This window comes from Euprymna scolopes, chromosome 5, assembly GCF_053919585.1.
Source record: "Euprymna scolopes isolate OS-2025 chromosome 5, ASM5391958v1, whole genome shotgun sequence".
Taxonomy (NCBI): Eukaryota; Metazoa; Mollusca; class Cephalopoda; order Sepiida; family Sepiolidae; genus Euprymna; species Euprymna scolopes.
The window spans coordinates 37,198,306-37,215,259 of record NC_136486.1 but is presented as its reverse complement, the minus strand read 5'-3'; the positions used below and the strand labels follow the sequence as shown (position 1 = coordinate 37,215,259).

Sequence of the window (16,954 nt, the reverse complement as noted above, 5' to 3'; positions counted from 1 at the left end):
GATAAAACTGCTTGTGGCGTCGTATGAAAGGTAGCACGATGGCCGAGTGGTTAGGGCGTCAAACTTAAGTTCCAATGGACATGTGTACGCGTGATTTCGAACCACACTCGTGCTAACGATTTATATTATCTGCAAATTAAAATCCTTTTCTCACATTCGTGAAAATATAAGGCTATTTTGTTCTGTTTGTTTTGGAATCAAATTTATCCCACTATCGCAACACAAAATTATAAATGTACCCACGGGGTGTGATAATATTTATTATTATTGGTTTATATATATATATATATATATATATATATATATATATATATATATATATGAATGTGAGGAAAGGATTTTAATTTGCAGATAATATAAATCGTTAGCACGAGTGTGGTTCGAAATCACGCGTACACATGTCCATTGGAACTTAAGTTCGACGCCCTAACCACTCGGCCATCGTGCTACCTTTCATACGACGCCACAAGCAGTTTTATCAATAATCGGTAGCTATTAATAAAACATCATGAACACGTGTTTGTGAATAAGTGATTATGATCAAGTGACTAAACAATACGTTTAAATGTACCCATCTGTATAGCACAGTCGAGTGGAGAGCTCTAGTTCGGTAAACCAGGAGTCGTTCGTTCGAATCTTACTCATGAAAGTAGCCAATAATGAACTTTTATTTCATTTTTTCGTTTTCATTTGATTTGATTTTCAAATTAACAGCATCTATATATTAATGCGGTAGAGTATTTCTCATTAAATAGGCCACTTACATTTTCGAACAAAAACAATATCTATTGGGTGGTCTAACTCTGCCCAGATATATTTTCCGCTTCTTGCACTACTCCACGCTTCCTTTGCGCCTCGCGCATCGCCTACAAAAATTACGAACTATTATATAAAATTGTACATTTACAATGGAATTTCTTCCATCAAAAAAAAAGTGCGGATTGCATTGTTATGATGATTGAACTTATGTATTCGTGATCAAAGAGTTTCATCTCTTTGTTGAAGATATTGACGATGTGGGATTCTAAGGAAGCAACTCCTGTCATGGACATGCGTCAAAAGCAGACATGAGATATTAAATTCTTCTACGCAGAAAAATTGAATCGAGCAACATTCCCCGGTGCTTGTTGAACGATTTCATATCCGATGCAGTTGATGTCAACGCAGTTAGAGGATGGATTCGTCGATTTCAGAGTACCACTGCCATAGGTGTGACAAAGTGCGCTCCGAACTTTTACGACGAAGTCATCAAAAGAGATTGGCAAAAGCGCGTTGAGAATAGAATTTACTATGTAGAAAAATAATTCTGTTACACAAAAGATCGCTCGTTTTAATGGTACCACTCCCGTCTTCCTATATCTTCAAAGTCTTAGTTTTTTTAATTGAAAAATAAGAAGCCCTACTTTTTGAACGACTCTCGTATGTCCGTTACTTATAAAATTTTCAAATTATAAAAAAAAATAATTTTTTTTTCTAATTTTTAGTGCAGTGAGCATATACATTTAAAAAATGCAACAAAATGGCTTTTAAAAATACGTGGTTTAAAGGCGCCTACAAAATGAAGTTTTAGCATTGTTTCATGTTGGAAATAGTATCAATGTATCACTCCAGAAAGTACCTCACTCCAGATGCAATTCCTTATCTTTTTATTTTTTATTTTATTCCACCCGAATGGATCAAAAGGGATTGCAGATTGCATTGTTATAATGACTAAATGTACATATTCATGGTCTGAAAGTTTCATCACTCTGTTGCCGATATTGACGGTGTGATATTTTTAGGAAGCAAGCCCGGTCATGGGCTTGAATTAGATGAAGACATGACTTATTAAATTATATATATATATATATATATATATATATATATATATATATATATATATATATATATATATATATATATATATGTGTGTGTGTGTGTGTGTGTGTGTGTGTGTGTGTGTGTGTGTTTTTGTTTTTGCGATACGTCTTGAATGAATTCGCTTATTTACGAAAGTGCACTTTTTACCTAAATGCGAGTTGGGAATAATTTTCCCTTTAACGAATTTGGTACCCCCACATGGGGAGCGGTATATATTATTTATTATTTTTAAAATATAATTTTGAAAATATAATAATTATCCTTTAAAAATAATATATATATATATATTATACTATTATTACTACTACCGGAGATTTTGATATCTGTTTGATGTTGAAACTATTCAAAGGTTATATTTAAAGATCAATACAGTTTTCTATTTCAGATTAATGTGGCATCTTTTTTTCAATTCTCACTTCAGGTGACACATAGCGTAGTATCTGTTCTGTTATCAGCATACCATCTTCCCAGGCATTCCCTCCCCCATTTCTGATAGATATCATGCACTCTTATTTCATGTGTCATTTATTTATTTACTAGCAGGCCGCTCGGGGTTGCCCGGTCGTAAAATACGCTTAAATATTTTATTTTAATTAACACAGAAACTGAAATTTGTGCATGCGACTATTATGTTTTTTTTTTTAAACCGTTCACTTATTGGAATTCCTCTATGCTAAGAATAATAGGTATGTTCAAAAGTAACTTCAATTTTCTCATAGTTTTACCCGATCCCGAGCAACGCCGGGAAGCCCTGATATAATAATATATACGAAATCTGCATTAAACAAAATATCATATTTAAGCGTATTTTACGAGCGCGCAATGCCGAGCGACCTGCTACTATATTATAAGGTTGTGATTTCAAAAATAAAAAAAACCATATCCATATAAGTTGGATGCATTAGCTTGAATCGAAACCGAAACCAAAACTTATGAAGAAAAAATAATTTAGTAGATATATATATAATTTGAGTTCCTTGAGCTAGAATACACACCGAAACCAAAACTTATGAGAATTCTTGATAAGATTATTTATAAAAAAAATAGATGATTTGAGTACAATCAGCTATAATCGATACCGAAACAACAAATATGAAGAATTATTGGTAAAATTATTTATTACAAGAACTGGAAGGTCATATGATTAAGCGACAGTTACTCGGAAGAATAAAGATATAAGCGTGAAACACAAAATACCACACACACTCGTATTAATATAGAGATGCCATTAATTAGAAAATCAAATCAAATTGAAACGAAAACCAGTTTAAGTTTGGCTGCTGCCTCCATCGAGATACGAACTCACGAGTCTTGGTTTACGGAAACCAGTGCTCTAAGTAACTGATCTATGGAAATAGACACCGCTCTCTGTAGTGTTCTGTTTACTTGACCTGACTTTACTTGACCTAAATCACTTATTCACAAACATGTGTTCATGATGTTTTAGTAATAGCCACAGATTATTAATAAAACTGCTTGTGGATTCATCTGACGATTAGCACGATGGCCGAGTGGTTAAGGCGTTGGACTTAAGTTCCAATGGACATGTGTCCGCGTGGGTTCGAACCCCACTCGTGCTAAAAAGATTATATTTTTTTGCAAATTGAATTACTTCTGTCATATTTGTGAAAAAATAAGCCTATGTTTTTTTTTCTTAAATTAAATTTATCAAACTATCGCAAAACAACATTATGAAAGTACTCCTGGGGCATAATATACTATTATTTATTATTAATGCTATACATATATATATATATATATATATATATATATATATATATATATATATATATATATATATATATATATATATATGTGTGTGTGTGTGTGTGTGTGTGTATGTATGTATGCATGCATATGTGTGTGTGTGTGTGTGTGTATGTATGCATGCATATGTGTATGTATATATGTATATATGTATGCATATGTGTATGTATGTATATATATATGTATATATATATGTCTATATGTATGTATATATGTATGTATATATTTATATGTGAATGTATGTATATATATATATGTATGTATATATATGTATATATATGTATGTATGTATGTATATATATATATATATGTATATATATATCTATAATATAAAACTAAATGTGTGTGTGTGTGTGTCTGGTCACAAATAGGCTCCTATATGGTTGACTATTTAAAAAAAGCTGATTACATATAATGATAGAAGATGTATCGAGACACAGAAATTGGAATGTTTGGTCTGGCAGAACGGTGGTTCATTAAAATTGTGGGGTCCGCGTTCGCGCCTGGTCCACAAAGTATAGAATTAAAAAATTAAAAATAAAACGTTTACAAGTGTTTTTGATATAGATGTACATAAGAATACTTCGATAAGTATGTTTTAATCTATATAGGGATGGTATAATAAAATTGTGGGGCCTGCGTTCGCGCCTGGCCTCCGTAGAATGAAAACAGACACAAACTTTAATAAAGGCTTTTCATATCTATCTGCGTAAGTATACTTTGGTAATTATGTTTCAGTTTGAAGAAATATGATAAAATAAAATTATGGGGTGTTCGTTCGCAACTGACCTCCATAGAATGGAAATATATCACAAAGTTTAACAAGGTTTTTAATATAGATCCACAGAATATTGTGATAAGTGTTTCAGTGTGAACAGGTATGGTATAATAAATTATGGGGTTTATCTATTTTATTTTTTATTTTCATCATATTTTGCTTTGGTTTTGATACCTCTAAATTCGAAACTATATCTTTACAACCCTTCCTTTTCATAACCTATCATACTTTCATAAAGTATTTTATTTTCTCTAGGCTGTTTTTGAACCCAGTCAACGACGGGTACTTTTGCTAGTATATATATATATATATATATATATATATATATATATATATATATATATATATATATATATATATATATATATATATATGCGCGCATTCGTTAAACAGTTAGCAAATAGATAAAAATCCGATGACTTCTACGTACCAATTTTTAAATTTTGACCTCTTATGAGCCTTTTTTTTCGGATGGAAACAGATTAAAACTTTTTCCACACATATGAATATTTTATATATGAAATTTCAAGTCTGTAGGTGAAAAATTCGTTAGATATATGCGCTTAGAATTGTTCTCACACCCACACGGGGGGTATTTATTTACTCCCCTACCGAGCAAATTAGGCACAAGGCCGATTTCTAATGTGAGGAGTGATGGGGAAATGGGGAACAACTCCCCGGGGAGTAGGGGAGCTGGATAGTGACAATTGGTATGAAGGGTTGCCCCTACAATAACCAAGGTCTTATATGTGGTGTTACCCCGCATATGGTCTTTGCTTGACACTTGTTGCCCACACCCCGAAGGGCTAGGGCCGGGGAAGTATTGTTCTCGCACACACAGGGTGTTTATTTGCACCCCCACCGAGCAAATTAGGCACAAGGCCGATTTTTAATGTGAGGAGTGGAGGGGAAATGGGGACCAACTTCCCGGGGAGTAGGGGAGCTGGATAGTGACAATTGGTATGAAGGGTTGCCCCTACATTGACCAAGGTCTTATATGTGGTGTTACCCCGCATATGGTCTTTGCTTGACACTTGTTGCCCACGCCCCGAAGGGCTAGGGCCGGGGAAGTATTGTTCTCACACACGCAGTCTAACTTTTATAGATGTATCCATTTTAATTACTTTCATTTTTATAAAAGTTATAAGGCCACTTGCGGATAATAGTTATTAAATGTAAGGTGGCCAATTCGACAAAACGGTAATGATCGGTAATAGTGAAGTTAGGCAGTGTTTGTTTATTTAAAAGAACGTCTCAACAAAACGTGTTTATATTAAACTAAAAAGGAACCATGTTGAAGTCAGCTGGGAAGTTGCCCAGTGGTAATGTATTGCACAAACATGTAGTTCTAGGAAATAAACTTTGTTTATGGGATTATCGTTTAGTGTTAGGCACAGATAGAAATGAAAGAAATCGTTGATTGCTGTTGCAGCTAGACGAGTGTTTGTTGCGAATGTTTTACAGGAAAGATCACAGATAGGAGCTCAGTCGAGCATCTACTTTAAAATGACGACAGAGCGTAGATAGACTCGCCACGTTTCTTCTGTGAGAAAGAGAGAGCAAGGAAAAGAAAATATCATCGACTGTTGGATGTTAAAGCCTATTTTGTTCTTGCTCAAACCAGGAAAGTTGACTCTTAGCTGACCTTCTCCAGATGTGGCAACAGTACTCCATTTTAAAATATATTTGCCGCTTACATAGATAAAGAATTGCATCTGGAGTGAGGTACTTTCTGGAGTGATAAATTGATACTATTTCCAACATGAAACAATGCTAAAACTTCATTTTGTAGGCGCCTTTAAACCACGTATTTTTAAAAGCCATTTTGTTGCATTTTTATCAAGTCATAAAAAGTAATATCGCACTGCACTAAAAAATAAAAAAAAATTCATGTTTTCTTTTTATAATTTCAAACTTTTTATACATTACAATAAAAATTAAAAAAATACGTATTTTTCTTTTATAATTTCCAACTTTTTATAAGACACAAACATACAAGAGTCGTTAAAAAAGTAGGGCATCTTATTTTTTAATTAAAAAAAAACTAAGTCTTCGAAGAGCTAGGAAGACGGGAGTGGTACCATTAAAACGAGCGATCTTTTGTGTTACAGAATTTATTTTATCTACATAGTAACTTCTATTCTCAATGCACTTTTGCCAATCTCTTTTGATGACTTCGTCGTAAAAGTTCGGAGCGCACTTTGTCACACTTATCGCTGTGGTACTCTGAAATCGACGAATCCATACTCTAACTGCGTTGGCATCAACTGCATCGGATTTGTAATCGTTCAACAAGCACCGGTGAATGTTGATCAATTCAATTTTTCTGCGTGGAAGAATTCAATATCTCATGTCTGCTTTTGACGCATATCCATGATAGGGATTGCATGTCTCACATCGTCAATATCTTCAACAAAGAGATGAAACACTTTGATCACGAATACATAAGGCCAGTCATCATAACAATGCAATCCGAACTTTTTTTTCTTTCATGGAAGAAATTCCATTGTAAATGTATAATTTTCTATAATAAATCGTAATGCGATGCGCCGGGTGCAAATGAAGTGTGGGGTAGTCCAAGAAGAGGAAAATATATCTGGCCAGAGTTAGACCAATCAATAGATATTTTTTAAAATTTTGTTTTATTACATTTTCACCCCATACAAGGCACATTGCCACTTTGGTGTAGGGGGCTAATAACAGGGGCAACAACTACTGGGGTACTATGTAGGGATTTGGGTAGCAAGATGTTGGTTCACGTTGGACTTGAACTTCTGCACGTCAGTACAGTTTGGGAAGCAGGGACCTGGAATGGAATTCCAAAGTCTAGCGGTTCTGGGGAAGAAACTACTAGAGTAGAAAGATCTTTTACATCTAGGGATTTCTACTGTGTGGGGGTGGGATTTTGCAGCCTGTCGGGTCTGTCGAGGGTGTTCACGTCATGGGGCATAAGTGCTTTCAGTTCGTCAGAGCATTCACCATTATAATACTTGTAGAACAGGCAGAGGGATGCAACGTTTCGTCGATGGGACAGAGGCTGAAGCTTAGATGCCAGTTCAGGGCCGATCAGATTAGCGACTCTCTTTTGAACCCTGTCAAGGAGCGAAAGACTAGTAGTATATGCACCAGCCCAAATATGACAGCAATACTCCATACATGGGCGAATGGTTGCCTTATAGAGGTACAGGATACTTTTGGGTGTTAGTAGTTTTCTAGCACGGTAGAGAGAGCCCACCTTCCTTGCAGCGGCCCTGGCAATGCCCTCGATGTAATTGTCCCAACTCATGTTTCCTGTGAACGTTAGGCCGAGGAGCTTGAAAGACGTACTCTCAGATAAAGAGTCGTTGACCATTGCTATAGGTGGTAGAAAAGGTTTCTTGTAATTATTGAATGAAACTAGTTTAGTCTTGACGGCATTGAACGTGACCATCCATTTTTGTCCCCATTCACCACAGATTGGAGGCCATCTTCTAGTGTTTCTGCCATTTCTTTAGATATGTGTTCATTTGTTTTTCTGTCGTGTCTGTTATAGAGTGTGGTGTCATCAGCATATATACCCATCTCAGAGGAAATTTTGTCGGGGAGGTCATTTATGAATATCAGGAACAGTAGATGTCCAAGGATAGACCCCTGGGGCACTCCCGCGTTTATATCATATTGTTTAGATGTACGACAGTCGAGGACAACCAGGATTTTTCTCTTATCTAAGAAGGATTTAATTATGTTAAGTATTCTACCAGTGATACCGTATGATCTAATCTTCCTGAGGAGACCCTCATGCTATACCCTGTCAAAAGCCTTAGATATATCTAGAGCTACCGCTCTGCCCTCCGCCGCTTTGTCCAGTGAATGGTATATACGTTCAGATATTCTCTTTGTTCGAAAATGTAAGTGTCTCATTTAATGAGAAAGTAACGCCGGGATCGGACTTTGTGTGAAAAGTAATTTTCTAAGCGGTATTCCACGTAAAATTTCTATGTATAGAATCAGTTCTAGACATTATTAAGTGGATGTCTGCAGCAGTAAAACATGAGACAAACGAACAGTGACCGATAACGAAATGCCAGTCTCAGCCAAACGTGAAGAGATCTCAGGATAAGCAGAAAGAGATGAGGTTAAAGACCGTAACCATCACCACTTGTTGGTTTTAGATAGAACGACCCAAAAGTTGAGTCCATATGCCTATTCGGGACTAGGTTTAATGTTTATCGGAATAAGCTTTGATAATCCGCAATTTTATTTTCTTTGGTTGAAAAAAATTCCATTGTAAATGTATAATTTTAAATGATATATCCTCATCTTTGTAGGTGATACAGAGGGTGTACTGATATGCGGTATTCTTATACTTAAATATGGATAATAATTGAGGTTTGCAAATTTAGTACAACTTTTTGAATACAATTGCGAATTACTTAAGATTTTTATGTTAACATGTCTGACGAAACAAAACCATGTAGCAAGTTGGATTATATAAAGGGCACAGAATTCCGCACAGATTCTCGAGTTTTTTTTTATTTTTTTATTTTTTACACAGGCATCACAACATTATCAAGGCCAAGAGGCCACTCGAGGATAAGGGTTAAAGAGTGTACAGTAGAAATTGGACAATATAGTAATCAATTCGGTAAATTTGTTAACTTATATGGAACGGCTCATCAAGAACTTGTATACGTTAGACTTGAAGACAACCATATTGTAGACAGCCGGAAAGTAGGAAAACGGAAGACAATTCCACAGGCGTGCAGTTCTAAGAAAGAAGCTTTGTTCATGGAATCTAGGTTTAGGTTTAGACACAGATAAAGAGTGGGGGAATTATTGATAGTGTTTTCAGCTAGACGAGTGTTTCTTATGAAAGTTTGGCGAGGGGGGGGGCATAGAATGAAGCTCAGTCGACCACTTTCCATGAAAATAACGATACATCAGAGACAAACTGTGAGATAGAGGTTGCAGGGAAGAGAAAACGACATCTCCTACGAGGCTACGAAGCCTATTTTGAACTCTACCAAGGCAGGACAAGCCCTTTCTAGCAGCTCCTGCCCAGATGTGTAGTTCGATTACATTTGAAGAAAGTCGTAGGTTAATTCGACCGAAACATTGGGAGACTAAAAATCAGGATAGGCTTAATAGTCCCAATAATCCAAATACTTCATACTTATCTGCTGGTCAAAGCACTAAACATTCCATAGTAGATTGTGTAAATGTTACAATAAAAACGTTATAAATTCTAATAATTTAACACTAGCCAGACCTGCGGAAATTCCACAGTGAATTCTTTCATGTGTAATATATTGATGTTGGCATTCTGTGGATGATCAGCGCAAATGAAGACGCCCCGATATTATTATAACACTTTTGTTAAAATGTCAAACGTATTTATCCAAAAAAGCAGCGACGGCCGGCATAGCCCGGTCGTAAAACACGCTTAAATATGATACTTTAATTTATACAGATTTTGTATACATAGAGTCAATTTGTTATCGATTCTTATCTATATCTATACTCCTATACTTTTTTTTGTATATTGATATTCACATTAAAGACGATTTTTCTATTTATTTAAAAAGGAAGTACAACTTTCTCATACATGTGTTGTGGAATTGCATTCATCTGCAAAAGATCTAATTTGCATATTTTTAAATACATTTATTTTAATTAATTCCTTATTAGTTTTTTTTTTCGGTTTTCTTATGAAATGATCATCTTTAGTAAACTATTACGTGTAATTATATTCATACAGATATTCTACATGATTTATACTTGCGTAATATTTGCGTAAAATGTCAAAGTAAACGCAAACGTCTTTCTATACATACATTTATGTATGCGTATATATATTTGTTTAAAAAATTTACCTACCAAACTCCTTTGTCAGTTTTTGATCTACAGACATGAAACTTAATATATAGGGTATTCGAACCCACGTGGAACTTTATATTTAGGTCTTAGGCGGGGAAAATCGGTGCAAAAGTGTGAAAATTTAAAAATTTGGAATTTGTGAGGTAAAGGTCCAATGACGGCATTACGAGTATGCATGTGTAACGTAATAGACATTGGTTCATGTTATAATTTTTTAGCCTTGCAACAAACCTATCATCTTAGCCCAGGCATTACCGGCAAATGAAAAAGAAAATCGAAAGCTAAATATTTTGGTTTCGATTCTCACTTGTGACACACCAGCTATTTTTTTTTCCAACTTTTTAAATCATTACTATATATTTAGTATAACTTTTTAAATCATTACTATATATTTAGTATAACTTTTTAAATCATTACTATATATTTAGTATAACTTTTTAAATCATTACTATATATTTAGTATAACTTTTTAAATCATTACTATATATTAAGTATAACTTTTTAAATCATTACTATATATTTAGTATAACTTTTTAAATCATTACTATATATTTAGTATAACTTTTTAATCATTACTATATATTAAGTATAACTTTTTAAATCATTACTATATATTTAGTATAACTTTTTAAATCATTACTATATATTAAGTATAACTTTTTAAATCATTGCTATATATTTAGTACAACTTTTTAAATCATTACTATATATTTAGTATAACTTTTTAAATCATTACTATATATTTAGTATAACTTTTTAAATCATTACTATATATTTAGTATAACTTTTTAAATCATTACTATATATTTAGTATAACTTTTTAAATCATTACTATATATTAAGTATAACTTTTTAAATCATTACTATATATTCGGTCCAAAATAATATAATAATTTATACGTAATCTTCATAAACAAAACATCATATATTACGAACGGACCTGCTAGTGTATTATGAAGTTGTGGTTTCAAAAATTAAAAAAAGATATATCCATATAAGTTGGGGGCATCAGCTTGAATCGAAACCAAAATCAAAAATTAAGAAGAAAGAAAAATTTGTACATATATATAACTTGAGTTCCTTCAACTATAATCGAAACCGAAACCAAAACTTATGCAGAATTCTTGGTAAATATATTTATAAAAATGTAAGAAAAACATGCACACAAAATACTACACTAACCATCGCATTATTATATAGATGTCGTTAATTTGAAAATAAAATCAAATGAAAACGAAAAAGGGAAATAGCAGTTCAAGTTTAATATTGGCAACTGCCTCCACTGTAGTACGAACTCAGGACTCCTAGAATACGGAACCACTGCTCTAAACCAGTGTGCTAAAACAATTGACACATTTAGTAACAGTGTTTAGCTTACTTAACCTAAATCGCTTATTCACAAACATATGCGTTCATGAAGTTTTATTAATAGCCACAGATTATTAATAAAAGTGCCTGCAGATGCGCCCGACAGAAAGCACGATGGCCGAGTGGTTAAGGCGTTGGACTTAAGTTCCAATGGACATGTGTCCGCGTGGGTTCGAACCCCACTCGTGCTAATTATTTTTATTTTTTGCAAATCAAATTAAATTAAATTCATTTTACCATATTTGTGAAAATATAGGACTTCTTTTTTGTTCTGGAATTATATTTATCACACTGTCGCAAAGCAAAATTATAAAAGTTCCCTCGAGGCATAATAATATTTATTATTGTTGGTTTATATATATATATATATATATATATATATATATATATATATATATATTACTAATAGAGATTTGGTATCTGTTTGTTTCATGTTGAAACTCTTCAATGGCTATATTTAAAGATCAATAGAGTTTTCTGTGGCATATTTTTCAGTCCTCACTTCAAGTGGAAGATAGCGTAGTATCTCTTCTGCTATCAGAATACCAACCTCCCAGACATTCCCTCCTCCATTTCTGATGCATATCATACACTCTTATTTCATATCTCATTTATTTATTTACTAGAAGGCCGCTCGGCGTTTCCCGGTCGTAAAATACGCATAAATATTATAATTTTATTAATACAGAAACTGAAACATGTGCATGCCAGTATTAGTTTTTTACTTAACCGGTCCCTTATTGCAATTCCTCTCTCCTAGGAATAATAGGTATGTTAAAAAGTAACTTAATTTTTCTCATTGTTTTATCCGGTCCCGAACAACGCAGGGTAGCACTGCTAGTAGCCCTGTGAGTATAATAATAAATACGAAATTTGCATTAAACAAAATATCATATTTAAGCGTATATTATGAGCGGGAAATGCCGAGAGGCCTGCTAGTATATTATAAATTTGTTATTAATATATATATATATATATATATATATATATATATATATATATATATATATATATATATATATAAGTTGGGTACATCATATAAGTTGGGTACATCAGCTTGGATTGAAACGTAAACCAAAAAAAAATATGTATAGATATATGATTTGAGTTCCTTCAGCCATAATCGAAGCCGAAACCAAAACTTATCAGGGATTCTTGATACAATTATTTATAAAAAATAGAAGATTTGAGTACAATCATATATAATCGAAATCGAAACCAAAACTCAAGAATTCTTGCAAAAATTATTTATTACAAGAAATGGAAGGACATAATAATTAAAGAAGAGTCACTCGGAAGAATAAAGATGTAAGCGTGACACACAAAATACCTAACGCACTATCGTATTAATATAGAGATGTCATTGATTAGAAAATTAAATTAAATTGAAACGCAAAAGGGGAAAAATAGTTCTACTCAGGCCACTACCTCCGACGGGATTCGAACTCCCGCCTCCTAGTTAACAGAACCAGTGTACCACTGCACCAAACCACTAAGTTATAGAGGTAGACGCTGTAGACATAAATGATTAGTTTACTTAACCTAAATAACTTATTTACAAACATATGCGTCCATGATGTTTTATTAATAGGCACAGATTACTGAGAAAACTAATTGTGGGCTCTTCTACGCCCAGCACGATGGCCGAGTAGTTAAGGCTTTGGACTTAAGTTCCACTGGACATGTGTCCGCGTGGGTTCAAACCCCACTCGTGCTAATGAGTTTTATTTTTTCAAATTTAATTAATTTTGTCATATTTGTGAAAAAATTAATCTATTTTGGTATTTTTTTTTCTTGAGTTAAATTTATCACATTATCGTAAATCAAAATTATAAAGTACCGGCGGGGCAAAATAATATTTATTATTATTGGTTTATATATATATATATATATATATATATATATATATATATATATATATATATATATGTATTAATTAATGCAGAGAGAAACCGAGACACGTGCATGCGAGTATTTTGCTTTTTAAAAAACGGGTTTTAACCGTTCACTTTTTGGAAGTAAAAAGAAAGGAGAAAAAAATACTCGAGCTGAGATCGAAACCAAAACCTAGAAATAGAGAGTCAAACACGATAACCATTAGACTAGAATTACACGATATTTAAGCCGTATTTTCCAACTTCTTATTTTTAACACAAGAAATCTGTAGGTACCTCCTCCGCGCGCCACAGTTTTAACTCCTATATGTAACACGATGTAACCGTAATTTAATTTATTAGCATCATAATTTTGTACCATTTAAAAGAAGAAGCTTCAAATAAACTTCTAATGTTTAAAAAGAATTTTTACAGCATACAAAAATAATGACTATGCGAAACAAAAATCGTGTTTACATTATCGACGCTTGAAAACAACGTTCCTATGTAGTGACATTTTTTAAGCCGTAAACATACCGATGTTTAAAAATCTAGCACAAATCAGATAGTAGTCATATCTTCCTGAAATTTTCGATATTTATTCATTATTAAATAAACTTACATAATAAAGGTTTTGTTAAATATATTAGAGAAAATACATTTTAGGTGTTCTACTCCCCCACCTTATATTTCATCTTACGAAAACTAAACAAAATAAATGTAGGTCGATAAAATTTTAACATTTTTTAAAGCTGATAAGATCAAATAATTAAAAAATAGTTATATATATATATATATATATATATATATATATATATATATATATATATATATATAACCCGTTTGTTATTTCATTTCGGCAACAGAGTGAGTAAACTTTCAGACAATGAATACATTAATTTAGTCATTATGACAATGAAATTTGAAATCTGTTTTGATCCATTCAGGTGGAATAAAAATAGGAGCCATTACTTTTGGAACACATATACTATGTAAGATTGGCGACTATTTGTGTCTATTATCCAGTGGTGGATAACGCGTTTACTTAACTTTATCCCTACTTATCCTCAATCCTAACAGCATTTCAGCCTTGTGGCATGCATGAATGTTTATTATCCTACCTTGTTATCTGATTATTGTTGGACGCGCCTTTACAGACTGAGGAAACGCCACCTGCAATAGGTTCTTCTGTATCTTGAAATAAAAATAAAAAAATAATGTAAAAAGAAAATGCTAAAGGCAGAGGAGGTTTATTCGCTTCGATCTTGGTTCCATATCACTGACCACAAGGGTTGGAGGAGACAGAGAAAGATCGACAATCACTAGTGGGTTTACTCGCCCAATATTTCAGAGTATTCTTTAAAGGTTAAATGTCAGCAATAAGGTTTAAAAAATGGAGGCAAAAAAAAAAATTTTTTTTGAATAGGATGCATTACTTTTAAACAAGAATAAATAAATAAATATAAATAAATAAATAAAAATATAAAAAAATAGGAGACATTACTTTTAAGCAAAAAAACAAAAAAAAAAAACAAACAAAAAAAAAACAAAAAAGAAAAAAAATCACCGAGAAAAAGAAAAACAAACACACAAACAAAAAACAAATTAAATAGTTTTACGAGACCACATTTTGAAGTTTTACAGTTACTCATTGCTTCGTAAGAAAAGTCAAGTTTAGGAAATAAACTTTACACAGTGCGACAACTGTTAAAATTATATTTTCACTGCAAGTAAAACCTTTGTACTTAGGATTCATTTCTAAATTTAAAGATAATTTCATTCTTCGCATGTTAGAGCATTTCCACTCTGATGTTACTTAAAGTATTGTCACATCAAATAAATCATAAAATACCTCATTAATTAAATACGTCGTTAATTTAAAAATCAAAACAATTTGAAACGCAATTAAAAGTATAGAGTTAATATTGACAACTGCCTCCAGTATATCCGAACCCAACTCGTGCGAATGATTTTTATTCTTTACTTATAAATTTGATTTTTTGTGTTTGTGTATAATCCGAGTATTTCGTTCTATTTATTGGAGAATTAAATTTCTCACAATTTCGTAAAATAAAATTGTAAAAATACCCCAGAGGCAAGAAATATTTATTATTATTGGTTTATAAATATTTTGAAATTTAAGTAATTCGAAGGAAATAAACGTTACACGGTGCGGCAAATTTAAAAATTTTATTTCCACTGGAAATAGTATCATATATTTTTGGATGCATTTTTATATTTAAAAATAATTTCATACCTCGTATGCTAGAGTGATTCCGCTTTGATGTTAATTAAAGTGTCGGTACATTAAATACATCATAAAATACTTTCATAAGCATTTCTCGACGATTATTTGATTTACCTGTAAACCCATTTTAAAGTTATTTTTTGTGTGAACATGTTCAAACATATCTGGCCAGAGCTACACCACCCAACAGATATTTTCTTTATTCGAAAATGTAAGTGTCTTATTTAATGAGAAAGTAACGCTGGGATCGGACTTTGTGTGAATAATAATTATCTTAGATGGGTTCCACATAAAAGTTCTATGAATAGAAACAGTTCTATATAGACTTCTGCAGCAGTAAAACACGAACACAAACGAACAGTGACCGATAACGAAATGCCAGTCTCAGCCAAACGTGAAGAGATCTCAGGAGAACAGAAAGAGATGAGGTTAAAGACAGTAACCACCACCACCATCACTAGAAGAGGAGAACGAAAAGTGGAAGTTGAGCGGACAGTTGGTTTTAAACAGAACGACCCAAAAGTTGAGTCCATATGCCTATTCGGAACCAGGTGTAATGTTTATCGGAATAAGCTTTGATAATCCGCAATTTTATTTTCTTTGTTTGAAAAAAATTCCATTGTGAAGGTATAATTTTAAATTATATATCCGCATCTTTGTAGGCGATACGGCGGGTGTGCTGATATGCGGTATTCTTATACTTAAATATGGATGAAAATTGAGGTTTGCAAATTAAGTACAACTTTCTGAATACAATTGCGAAATACTTACGATTCTTATCTTAACATGTCTGACGAAACAAAAGCATGCATAAGGTTGGATTAAATAAAAGATACGGAATTCCGTACAGATTACCGAACTCGATAAGATACACTTGAAGAAGGTCGTAGGTTAATTCGATCAAAATGTTGTGAGACTAAAAGTCAGGATAGGAGCAATAGTACTAATAATCCAAATAGTTGATGTTTAGTCACAAGACTAAACATTCCATCGCAGATTGTGTAAATGTTACAAGACAAACGTGATAAATTTCAATTTCCTAGAATACAGTTTAACAGGTCGTTAATTAAAAATAAAACACAAGTAAAAGCATAGGCTTAATGACGACAGCTGCCTCCAGTGAGATTCGAACTCACGACCCCTGGTTTACGAGACCAGTGCTCTAAACCACTGAGCTATGGAGGCTCATATCTTCAGTAACTG

General features: G+C 32.9%; 4 non-coding genes across 4 annotated transcripts; 3 read left to right on the top strand and 1 right to left on the bottom strand.

Moving 5' to 3' along the window:
- The first annotated feature begins 3,357 nt into the window (after positions 1–3,357).
- Positions 3,358–3,440, top strand: Trnal-uaa (transfer RNA leucine (anticodon UAA)). The gene has a single exon. It is a non-coding gene; the product is annotated as a tRNA-Leu (tRNA).
- An 8,297-nt stretch (positions 3,441–11,737) lies between these two features.
- Positions 11,738–11,820, top strand: Trnal-uaa (transfer RNA leucine (anticodon UAA)). The gene has a single exon. It is a non-coding gene; the product is annotated as a tRNA-Leu (tRNA).
- A 1,443-nt stretch (positions 11,821–13,263) lies between these two features.
- On the top strand, positions 13,264–13,346 carry Trnal-uaa (transfer RNA leucine (anticodon UAA)). Its single transcript has one exon. It is a non-coding gene; the product is annotated as a tRNA-Leu (tRNA).
- Positions 13,347–16,862: 3,516 nt separating this feature from the next.
- Positions 16,863–16,936, bottom strand: Trnat-cgu (transfer RNA threonine (anticodon CGU)). Its single transcript has one exon. It is a non-coding gene; the product is annotated as a tRNA-Thr (tRNA).
- Between the last annotated feature and the right edge of the window lie 18 nt (positions 16,937–16,954).